This window comes from Bos taurus, chromosome 9 (genome assembly GCF_002263795.3).
Source record: "Bos taurus isolate L1 Dominette 01449 registration number 42190680 breed Hereford chromosome 9, ARS-UCD2.0, whole genome shotgun sequence".
Lineage (NCBI taxonomy): Eukaryota > Metazoa > Chordata > Mammalia > Artiodactyla > Bovidae > Bos > Bos taurus.
In genome coordinates, this window is record NC_037336.1 from 62,753,481 (window position 1) to 62,764,178 (window position 10,698).

Consider the following 10,698-nt stretch of genomic DNA (forward strand, 5'->3'; position numbering starts at 1 on the left):
AGCTATTTTCCCAAACTCCACCAGAGGCCAGATAGATAGATATAAAAAGAATATAATAATTACATATAACATATATTCTTTATATACATATTATAATTATTTATATATATATATATACACATATATATAAAGTTTAGGAAAGCAACTCATAATCAAGTAATCTAGCACTCTGATATTTCTCAAGAATACATAAATATTCACACAAAGTAAAATAAAGATTGTAAATGATCTCCTCAGTTTGGGCCAGGATTTACTGTCAAATGAGTCTGAGTTGGGTCGGGTTTTATTGCCAACAGGGTAATGAATAAGATTCCAGTTTTAAGAGATTTTTAGATTTCAGAGGTAGGGCTGTGGGATTATAAAATTATATTACTTTTTAAAAAACCTAAGACTTAGTTTTGGTCAAGAACTATGGAGTTGTGCCAAATTACACTTTTTCCATGATAGCTGAGGTCATAGAATCTGGGGTAGACAAAACATAAGATGTAGATGGGTTCCTAGGACATCTCCCAGGGAAGTTGCCTGGGAAGGGTTTTCTCATAGTGACCAGGCATGCACAGAGTTATTGGCACAATCTTGTCTTGTGACTCTAGTCAGTAGGACCTGTTCAAATTTTCCAGCATTTTTATCAAACTTCCTTGTCTTGATGAGGTTGCAGGAACCCAGCCTGCAATTATTTTAGCATGCACCTATAACAAAGCAACAGAAACATAAAAGCCAGCACCACGGTAAGCCCAGACATACAAAGCAGGAGCGTTTCAGGAAAATAATAAACTGAGCAAAACGGAGAAACAGAAAATAAGAAATGCAGGGAATGTGAGGAAAAGTAGGTAAGAGTCTCCCAGAATAACTTCATGCTGGATCCTAACAGAAAAAAGGCTGAAAAAGCAGTATGGGACCAGGCAGGAACAGATAGGCTTGTGCTAAGATGTCTACATTATTGATTTTCCCTAGTGGCTCAGCGGTAAAGAATCAACCTGCCATACAGAAGCTGTAGGAGACACGGGTTCAATCCCTGGCTTGAGAAGATCCCCTGGAGGAGGGCATGGCAACCCACTTCAGTATTATTGCCTGGAGAATCCCATAGACAGAGGAGCCTGAGGTCTATAGTCCATGCAGTCACTAAGAGTGGGACACAACTCAAGTGACTTAGCACGCATGCCAAGTGTAGGGAGAATAATATTAATAGCTAATACAGATAGAATAGTCTTTAGGTGCCTGGCATTGTCTGTGTTACGTGAACTGGGTTAATTAATTGTCACAGCAACTTCATGAAGAGGATACTCTTATTACCTACATTTTATGGATGAAGAGACTAAGGCATTTCTAAACATTTTAGAAATGCATGGGGAAACAGCTGTAATTCATATGATTGTTACTTCTATGCCAAGTACAAGGGTCATAATGATAAAAATAATAATAGTTAATGTGTATTAGTGTTGATTTTTTGTGACTCATGGTCTACTGCATTTTTGTGTTAGTTTATTTACTGTTCACAGCAGTACTATGATGTGACTCTTACTACTCACATTTTACATGCATATATGGATAATTCCCAGGTAGCTCAGAGGGTAAAGAATCTGCCTGCAATGCAGGAGACCTAGATTTGATCCCTGGGTCAGGAAGACTCCTGGAGAAGGGAATGGCAACCCACATCAGTATTCCTGCTTGGAGAATTCCATGGCAGAGGAGCCCAGCAAGCTACAGTCCATGGGTCTCAAAGAGTTGGACACGACTGAGCAACCATCAGTTTCACTTTCATGGATAGCTATTACATATCATAAGAAGAAGATGGAATTTGCAGCATCAATTCTATTCAATTTTCAAAAAAAATTTAATGATGTAACCTGTGAGAAATCTTTATTCCTATAAGTAATGGGAATGGAAGAAGCTTTATTGTGGCAATATTACCCAATTTTAAAAACTTCTTTCAAGTTTTGTGCTAAAAATAGGGCAACTGACAGCTTGATTAGGTGCTCCTTCAATTTTGTTGAAAGCACAGAATTAGAAACCTCCTAACCGGCAAAGTATTTGTTACTGTCATTAGAGTTCTCTCATTTCTGCGAATCTCCCAGAGGGGCTTCACTCAAAGTTATCAAATGAGTATTCAGTGTGCAGAGCCACAAGCCTTAGCTTTTCACACCAAACCGGCTGGGATTACAATACAGGGGTCTCATAAAGTAGTCATCTCACTTTGGCACAGAGATGGCTATGGCAGCATCTTTAGGCATGGCAAGATTCTTCTCAAGAAGCAATATTTGCTGAGGATGAAAACACAGACAAATGAGCTCTCAGAGGTCAAAGTTCTTTACCCTGACCACATACACAATCAGTTCATTCCGGAAAGACTTTAGAGGAGCTATAATTAATCATTGACCTTGGCCATAAAACTATTTCAGTAAAGGACTCAGAAAATTGTATACCTTTAAGAAATATGATATTCTGATGGAAATATTAAGTTAAACTGGTTGTAAGATATTGATAAATGGATTTATAGTGTTTTAAATTATGAACTTATTTAAGGTTGGATGATATTGAACAAAAATAAAGACTTTGATTTGAGAATACTTGGTCTCTAGTTTTTTTGAGGGAAGTCATGTAATAGAAAGTTTGATTCTATCTTGAAGCCAATATTGGACTATTTGAATAGGCATGTAATCTGTGTATAAGAGAATGTTTATCTCTGCTTGTAGTGGAACCATGTATCCAAACCATGGAAAAAGTGAGAGTGTTAGTCACTCGGTTGTATCTAACTCTTTGTAGTACACCAGGCTCCTCTGTCCATGGAATGCTCCAGGCAAGAAGACTGGAGTGGGTACCATACCCTTCTCCAGCAGATCTTCCTGACCCAGGGATTGAACCCAAGTCTCCTGCATTGCAGGTGGGTTCTTTACCATTTGAGCTACCAAAAAGTGCTATCAAATCACAAGGGAAAAAGTAGAAAGCAGGGAGGGGCATTGCAGAGGCCTATTTTGTCTCAATGGAAATTGTTAGTGGGAATACCAAGAAACCACTCTTTTTTTTTCATACTCTTCTTAAGCTAGTTCAAATAGATACAGATTATAAATGAGCACAAAAGGCAAAACAATATGATTTTAAAAGGATTTCTACTTGAGTGTGTGCAGCTTGACCAATAATTTATGCTGTTCTCAAAAGACAAGAGATAAAGCAATTATCCTTCAAAAAAAAAAAAAAGACAAGAAAGATGAATAAAAGACAAAAAATCATTATGTTATTGTGGGAGAAATAGGAATGCTCACCAAATGTTTCATTTGTCAAATGTTTCATTTGGTTCCTCCTCCATTTCTCAGCCTCTTTATGGTTTGTGAACCTGTGTGACTAGTTTTGGCCAATGAAATGGGAGCCAAAGAGATCTTCAGAGTGAAGGAATAAGCAGCTTATGTATAATTTTCAGCCTCTCTTCTTTTCTAATTGAGGAAGGTATGTGTTCCATATGGAGTGCCTGCAATTTGGTAGGGTCTTGGTCAGCCTGGGTCCTTGAATCAAGCAGAGATACTTGCTGACCTGTGATGGACATGTAGGATGAGCAAAAAATACATCTTTATTGTGTTAAGCAAGCAACCAAGAATTCAAGATTAATTTATTGCCACAGTATAACCCAGTATATCTCAACGCTTGCATTTTTGTAATAGATTTCTCCACAAGATGAGTGTTTAATAATGTTAATAGGTAAATGATTTTCTCTGAAGAATGCCTTTTCTTCACAATGAACATCAGTTTGAGAAATCCAGCATTAGTTTAAAAAACACAGAACTGACATACACATTAGATGAAAGATGTAGTAAATCAGTAGGTTAAAGAACTTTTCTTTGGGAATGATACATATACATGTATGGTTGAGTCCTTTCACTGTTCACCCGAAACTGTCACAACATCGTTAATCAGCTGTACCCCAATACAAAGGAAAAAGTTCAAAAGAAAAAAACAACTGTTCTTTGAAATCTGATATATAACTATTGTTGGGGTCTAAACTGACAGACTTATATATATGTAGAGTTAATGAAGACAAACTGTTTGGATGAATTCAAAACAGTACTTACTGTTGTTTAGCTGCTAAGTCATGTCTCTTTTGCAACCCTATGGACTGTAGCCTGCCAAGCTCCTCTGTCCATGGGATTTCCCAGGCAATCCTGGAGTGGGTTGCCACTTCCTTCTCCAGAGGATCTTACCAACCCAGGGATCAGAACCTATGTCTCCTGCACTGGCAGGTGGATTCTTTACCACTGAGCCACCTGGGAAGCCCAAAGCAGTGCTTCAAGGCTTAACAATTCCAAAATTAGAAAATCATGTACTATTGTTTATTTAGGTTGAGCTTTTAAAGTCAATAAGCAATTAAAACAATACTGATAGGCAGTCAGAGAGCATCGTGTGATGTGGAAAGTTTGGTCTGGGTTTGACTGCTGGTTCTACTGTTTCTAGTTTTCTAAGTGTCATTTCACTTATTCGTAAAATGAGGGTAAATGTTTTTATCTTTCAGAGTCACTGTGAGAAGTAATTATGGTAATCTGATGTATATTAACTATTTAGTCTGGATTCTGGCCCTAAGAAATCGCTCATAACTGTGATTATAATGATGATGGTTTCATCAACCAAGATCTGAGATTCTACAGTTTAATTCACAAATTCATACCTTGAGTAACTTGGCCCTCATTATAAGGGCCTCATTATAAGAACCTGCCCTCATTATAAGATCTGATTTGTTGTTTACACTCTGCTTGTGCTGTAATCCAAGATTTTGTGTGTCTGTGTGTGCGTGTGTGTATGATTTCTTTTTGTCCTTTTAAAGAAGATTAAGGAGATTAAACAATTTGTAGAGAATAAGGAACCAATAGCATCTTCCAAATTCTTTCAGATATCTTATTAACTGTGGCTTTTTTGACTCCTGTGATCTTGATCAAACTCCTTTCTGAGACGGAGCCCAATTTGCTGAGAGCAGCCGCGTAACCGTGATCAGCAGTCCATCGATAGCAGGTGAGGAGGACAGTCTCGCCTTTGAAGAAGCAGTGCTGATTTTTAGAAGTCATTGGATAGCAAGAATCTACCCACAAAATCAGGAAGATTCCTGGTCTCTACCCTCTCCACAGCCTTAATTTTTACCATCCAATCCCAAGGGTAAATGGCTTCTTGGTAAATTATGAAAAGGAATTTTTAAAAAGTAAAAATAATAATTTAGCCCAAATATTCATTTTGAGAGAAAGCAGGGAGGAAATAAACAGGATATCTTTTGTAACGATATCCAGGGTAGAAATATAGCCAAAGCTTTTTCCAAATTTATCTTACTTGCTACCTTTCAGCACACACAGATTCTGTGTTTAAATACATTTAGAGAGAATTTTTCCTTTTAGATGAATATATTTCTGTCTTAAAGACTGGCTCACTGGAAAGCCCAAAATAAGTTTCTACGGGAAGTTGCCACCAACCCTTAATGGGTTATTTGGAATAAATAAAAGAAGAATGTAAAGAAGAAGGTATATGTCCAAAATTCAGATTGAGCCTCTATTCAGGAAATATATTATATTTACCTAAGGATGAAAGATGTCAGTGTGGCTAAATCACTTCTACTTCTGATGGATTTTTTTTTACCTTGAAATCTGAAGAGATAAAAACTCTAAATTTTTCTGACTTGTTTCCCATTTAAATTATATTCTCTATAAATTTTACTTCATAATTTGTCTCCTTTTTGCTGCCAGAAGATTATTATAATTTATAATTACATTTTAATTACATATTTATTTGACTTTATTTAGTATTTATCTCTCCTATTCAAAATACACACTGTGAAAGCAAAGCTCAATTATATATATATATATATATATATATATATATATATATAAAAAATTTATTTCTTCTTCTTCTTTTACTTTTTGATCATGCCATGAGGCATGCTGGATCTTAGTTCCCTAACCAGGGATTGAACTTGAGCCCCCTGCAGTGGAAGTGCGGAGCCTTAATCACTAGATCATCACAGAAGTCCCAGAGATCACTTACATTTTGTTCACACATAAGTTTTTATTTATAATCACCAGCACCTGGGTGGATAGTGTCTGGTACTTGGGAGTCATTTAATGATCATGACTGAATAGAGAATTTAGAGAATTAAATCTTATACTGTTATATCTTAATATATGTTATACAATTTAGTTGTTTTAGAATATATATATATATATATATATATATATATATATATATATATATATATATATAAATTGCTTGGAAAGTCAATATATTAGAATCTTTACCTTTAATTTACCAATTGGTCATGTTATCCTAAAGAAATCTTAGCTGTTGAGAGTCCTCGAGGGAGTTTAATAGCTTAAACAATTTCACATCTGTCAGCTCCATAATGTAGCCTAGAACGCAGATACTATTAATGGGTGATATTGGTCATAGGAAATCAATGTGAGGCAGGATCTGACTCAAGTTGGACTCAAGCTCAGCCCATTCCCTGGCCATATTTGATTGGTATATTAATTTCCTATGGCTGCTATAAGGTAGTATCACAAACATATTGGCTTAAAATCAACCACATTTATTATTATACAGTTCTGGAGATCAGAAATCCAAAATTGTTCCACTGGGATAAAATTGGTGCCAGCAAACCTGCATGCCTTCTGGAAGTTTAGGGGGAAAATGCATTTCCTTTCCTTTTCTAGCCTCCAGAGGCTGTCTACATTTCTTAACTTGTGGCCCCTTCCTCCATCTTCAAAGCCAGCAGTATAGCATCTTCTCTCTTCTATGACCTCGGCTTCTGCCTTTACATCTCTCTCTCTTTGTTTCTTTCTGATTCTCTTGCTTCCTTATTATAAGGACCCTTGTGATTATATTGGGCTCACACAGATAATCCAAGACAATCTTTCTTTCCAGATCCTTAACTTAGTCTCAACTGCAAGATCCCTGTAAGGCAGGTTCTTGGGATCAGGATGTGGGCATCTATTGAGAGGGTCATTATGTAACATGTCACAGTTGATCCAGGATAAGAATATGATCAAAGTCAGGCCAGCATCCTTCTGGACTTTTTTTGCCTTCCAACTTGAGAAAAATCACTTATGGTAATGGAAGCTCTGACATATGAGGTTTAGGATCCATCAGCAATCATATTCTGTGAGGTACAGAAGAGACTGGCATAAAGGAAAAAGAATGGAGTCCCAGACACAGACAACAAAATGTATGAATACCAAGGGCGGGGGTCAGGGGGAAAGAGAAGAGGGGTGGACTGGGAGACTGGCATTGACATATATACACTATTTATGTGTGCATGCATGCTAAGTTGCTTTAGTTGTGTTTGACTCTTTGCAACGCTATGGACTGTAGCCCACCAGGCTCCTCTGTCCAAGGGATTCTCCAGGCAAGAATACTGGAGTGGGTTGCCATGTCGTCCTCCAGGGGATCTTCCTGACCCAGGGATCAAACCGATGTCTCTTTTCAGTTTCCTGCATTGGCAGGTGGGTTCTTTACCATTAACACCATCTGGTAAGCCCCATCACTATTGATACTATGTATAAAATAGATAACTAATGAGAACCAACTGTATAGCACAGGGAGCTCTACTCAAAGCTCTCTGTGTGTTAGTCGCTCAGTCATGTCCGACTCTTTGCGACCCCATGGACTGTAGCCCACCAGGCTCCTCTGACCCTGGGATTCTCCAGGCAAGAATACAGGAGTGAATTGCGATTCCCTTCTCCAGAGGGTCTTCCTGACCCATGGATTGAACCCTGGTCTCCTGCATTGCAGGCAGATTCTTTACCATTTGAGCTCCAGGAAAGTCCTACTCAAAGCTCTGTGGTGTCCTAAATAGGAAGGAAATTCAAAAAGAGGGGTTATATGTATACATATAGCTGATTGATTTGCTGTACAGCAGAAACTAATGTCAGAGAAGGCAATGGCACCCCACTCCAGTACTCTTGCCTGGAAAATCCGATGGACAGAGGAGCCTGGAAGGCTGCAGTCCATGGGGTTGCTGAGGGTCGGACATGATTGAACGACTTCACTTTCACTTTTCACTTTCATGCATTGGAGAAGGAAATGGCAACCCACTCCAGTGTTCTTACCTGGAAAATCCCAGGGACGGGGGAGCCTGGTGGGCTGCCATCTATGGGGTCACACAGAGTCAGACATGACTGAAGCGACCTAGCAGCAGCAGCAGCAGAAACTAATATAACATTATAAAGCAACTATACTCCAATTTAAAAAAGAAAAGAATGGAGTCCCCTGAAAGAAAAACTAATGTGAAAACAGAGGGCTGAGGTGCAGGTGTCCTTTTGCTAGGTGCCTATAACTGAGTCACACTGCTATACACTTGAAACTAGCACAACATTTTAAATTAGCTATACTTCAATGTACTATAACATTTTAAATAACTATACTTCAATAACAAAATCATGAAAAAGAGCATGCAACAAAAGACAGTCTTCACCCTCAAGGAGCTAACAGTCCCATGGGAGGCATGGCAGCAAATCTGCACTGTGAGGAGTACTGTGGCCTGGGCCTGGGCCACCCTGTGGAAGCAGGCTTGAGGACACTTCATTCAGGAGTGTGCAGGCCAGCATCTGTTCCCAGAAAGGTGATGCGTGGGCTGAACCTTCAAATATAACAGGAGATTTTGGATAGTTAGGGAGAGGATATTCCATGTCATAGAGTCATAGAAGTCATAGAGCATGGTAGATTCCATGTACCAATGAGCCATGTAATACTATAAGAACAAATATTTTATGTGCCATACTGATGAGAAATGAGATTAGGGAGCTTGACAGGGCAAAACTGAAAAGGTCTCAAGGCTCACGCTGGGAAGTTAGGTGCTGTTTCCAAAAGCAATTGCACAGTGCCTGGCATAGAATATTGACCATCACATCGTTGATGGTTCTGATGCAGAGACTGCTCATAATCAATACAGAAATCAAAAGGCCTGTTTGCAGAATTGATATTTGACATTGGGACTGTTACACTGATGTCTCTATTCTGGGAGAGAAAAATCAATGTTGGAGAACTAGGTTTTATTTTGCATTTTTAAAATCCAAAGATCAAAGACGTGAATATGACTGGGCAGTTGTACAATGAAGGGGATGACAAGTAAAACTGGAAAGATTGAAAATAATATACACTTAAGACTTAACTCAGGTTCCTCTATATTCCTAATACACTAATTGCTAATAGCGAGAATCTTAGCCTGGGGTCTGGGATTCTGAAAATATTTTGAAGTTTTAAGCAAAATTTTGGGCATGATACAAAAAGGAATGAAGTGATGTAGATGAATCTAGAGTTTGTCGTACAGAGTGAGGTAAGTCAGAAAGAGAAAAACAAATACTGTATATTAATGCATGTGTATGGAATCTATAAAGATGGTACAGATGAGTCTATTTGCAGAGCACAAATAGAGACACAGACAAAGAGGAAGTACATGTGGACAGAAGGGGAAGAAGGTGGAACGGATAGGGAGAGTAGTCTAGACATATATACACTACACTCAGATGGTAAAGAATCTGCCTACAAAGCAGAAGACCTGGGTTCGATCCCTGGTTTGGGAAGATCCCCTGGAAATTGCAAAGGCTATTCTTTCCTGGAGAATCCCCATGGACAGAGGAACCTGGCAGGCTACAGTCTGTGGGGTCTCAAAGAGTCAGATACTACTGAGTGACTAACACTTGCAGTTTCATGTGTAAAATAGATAGCTAGCTAGTGGGAAGCTGCTGTATAACACAGGGAGCTCAGCTCAGTGCTCTGTGATGACTTAGAGGGGATGGGACAGGGTTGGTGGAAGGCAGGTTCAAGAGTGAGGGGATATAGGTATGCTTATAGCTGAGTCACCTCATTGTGTAGTAGAAACTAACACAACATTGTAAAGCAATTATCTTCCAATTAAAAAAAAATTGGGAACATGAGTGCATTTGTTTATTTTCTGACAGATAAGGGTTTTGAATTTTTATCAAATTCAAAAAATTCCTTGGCTTCCAAGTTAGGATCCACTGGCTTTGAGCAGGCAGCTAGAACAAAAAAATAAATGTGAAGACAAAAGAATTGTTTAGACATTGCATGGTAGCTCATAGTGGTAGAAATTTCTTTTGAGGGGAGCAAAGAGATAGTAAGTAGGCCAACAGCCAGTAGTCTGATAAACAATCTCCGAAACTCTGATGCCTTATCATAATGACAATTTATTTCTTTCTCACTGTGAAGATCAATGCAGTTAGTGGTGGAAGGTGGAAGGTATGGAGGGTCTTCTATATACAGTTGACTGAGGATCAGGCTCTTTCAGTGCTGTGACTCTGCTATCTTCAACGTGTCACCTCAGAGGCACCCTAGCATTATCCAGGTAGCACAGGGGGAAGCCCTCTTAACTGCCTTGATGGACAGAGGCACATCCCTTTTCACATCTAATTCACAAGAACTGATTATATGGTCTTCTTGAGTGCTCAGGGGTTGGGAAGTGTTTATTTGGGTGCAGAGGAAGAGGAAAAGTATTTGGTGAATATCCAGCTAGTCTCTGCCCTGGGGATTTTAGTTTGTTTTTGTATTAATTTATTGGAGCATAGTTGCTTTATGATGTCATGTTAGTTTCTGCTCTACAGCGAAGCGAATCAGCTATATATTTACAAATAACCCCCCTTTTTTGGATTTTCTTTCTGTTTAGGTCACCACAGAACATTGAGTAGAGTTCCCTGTGCTATACAGTATGTTTTCATTAAT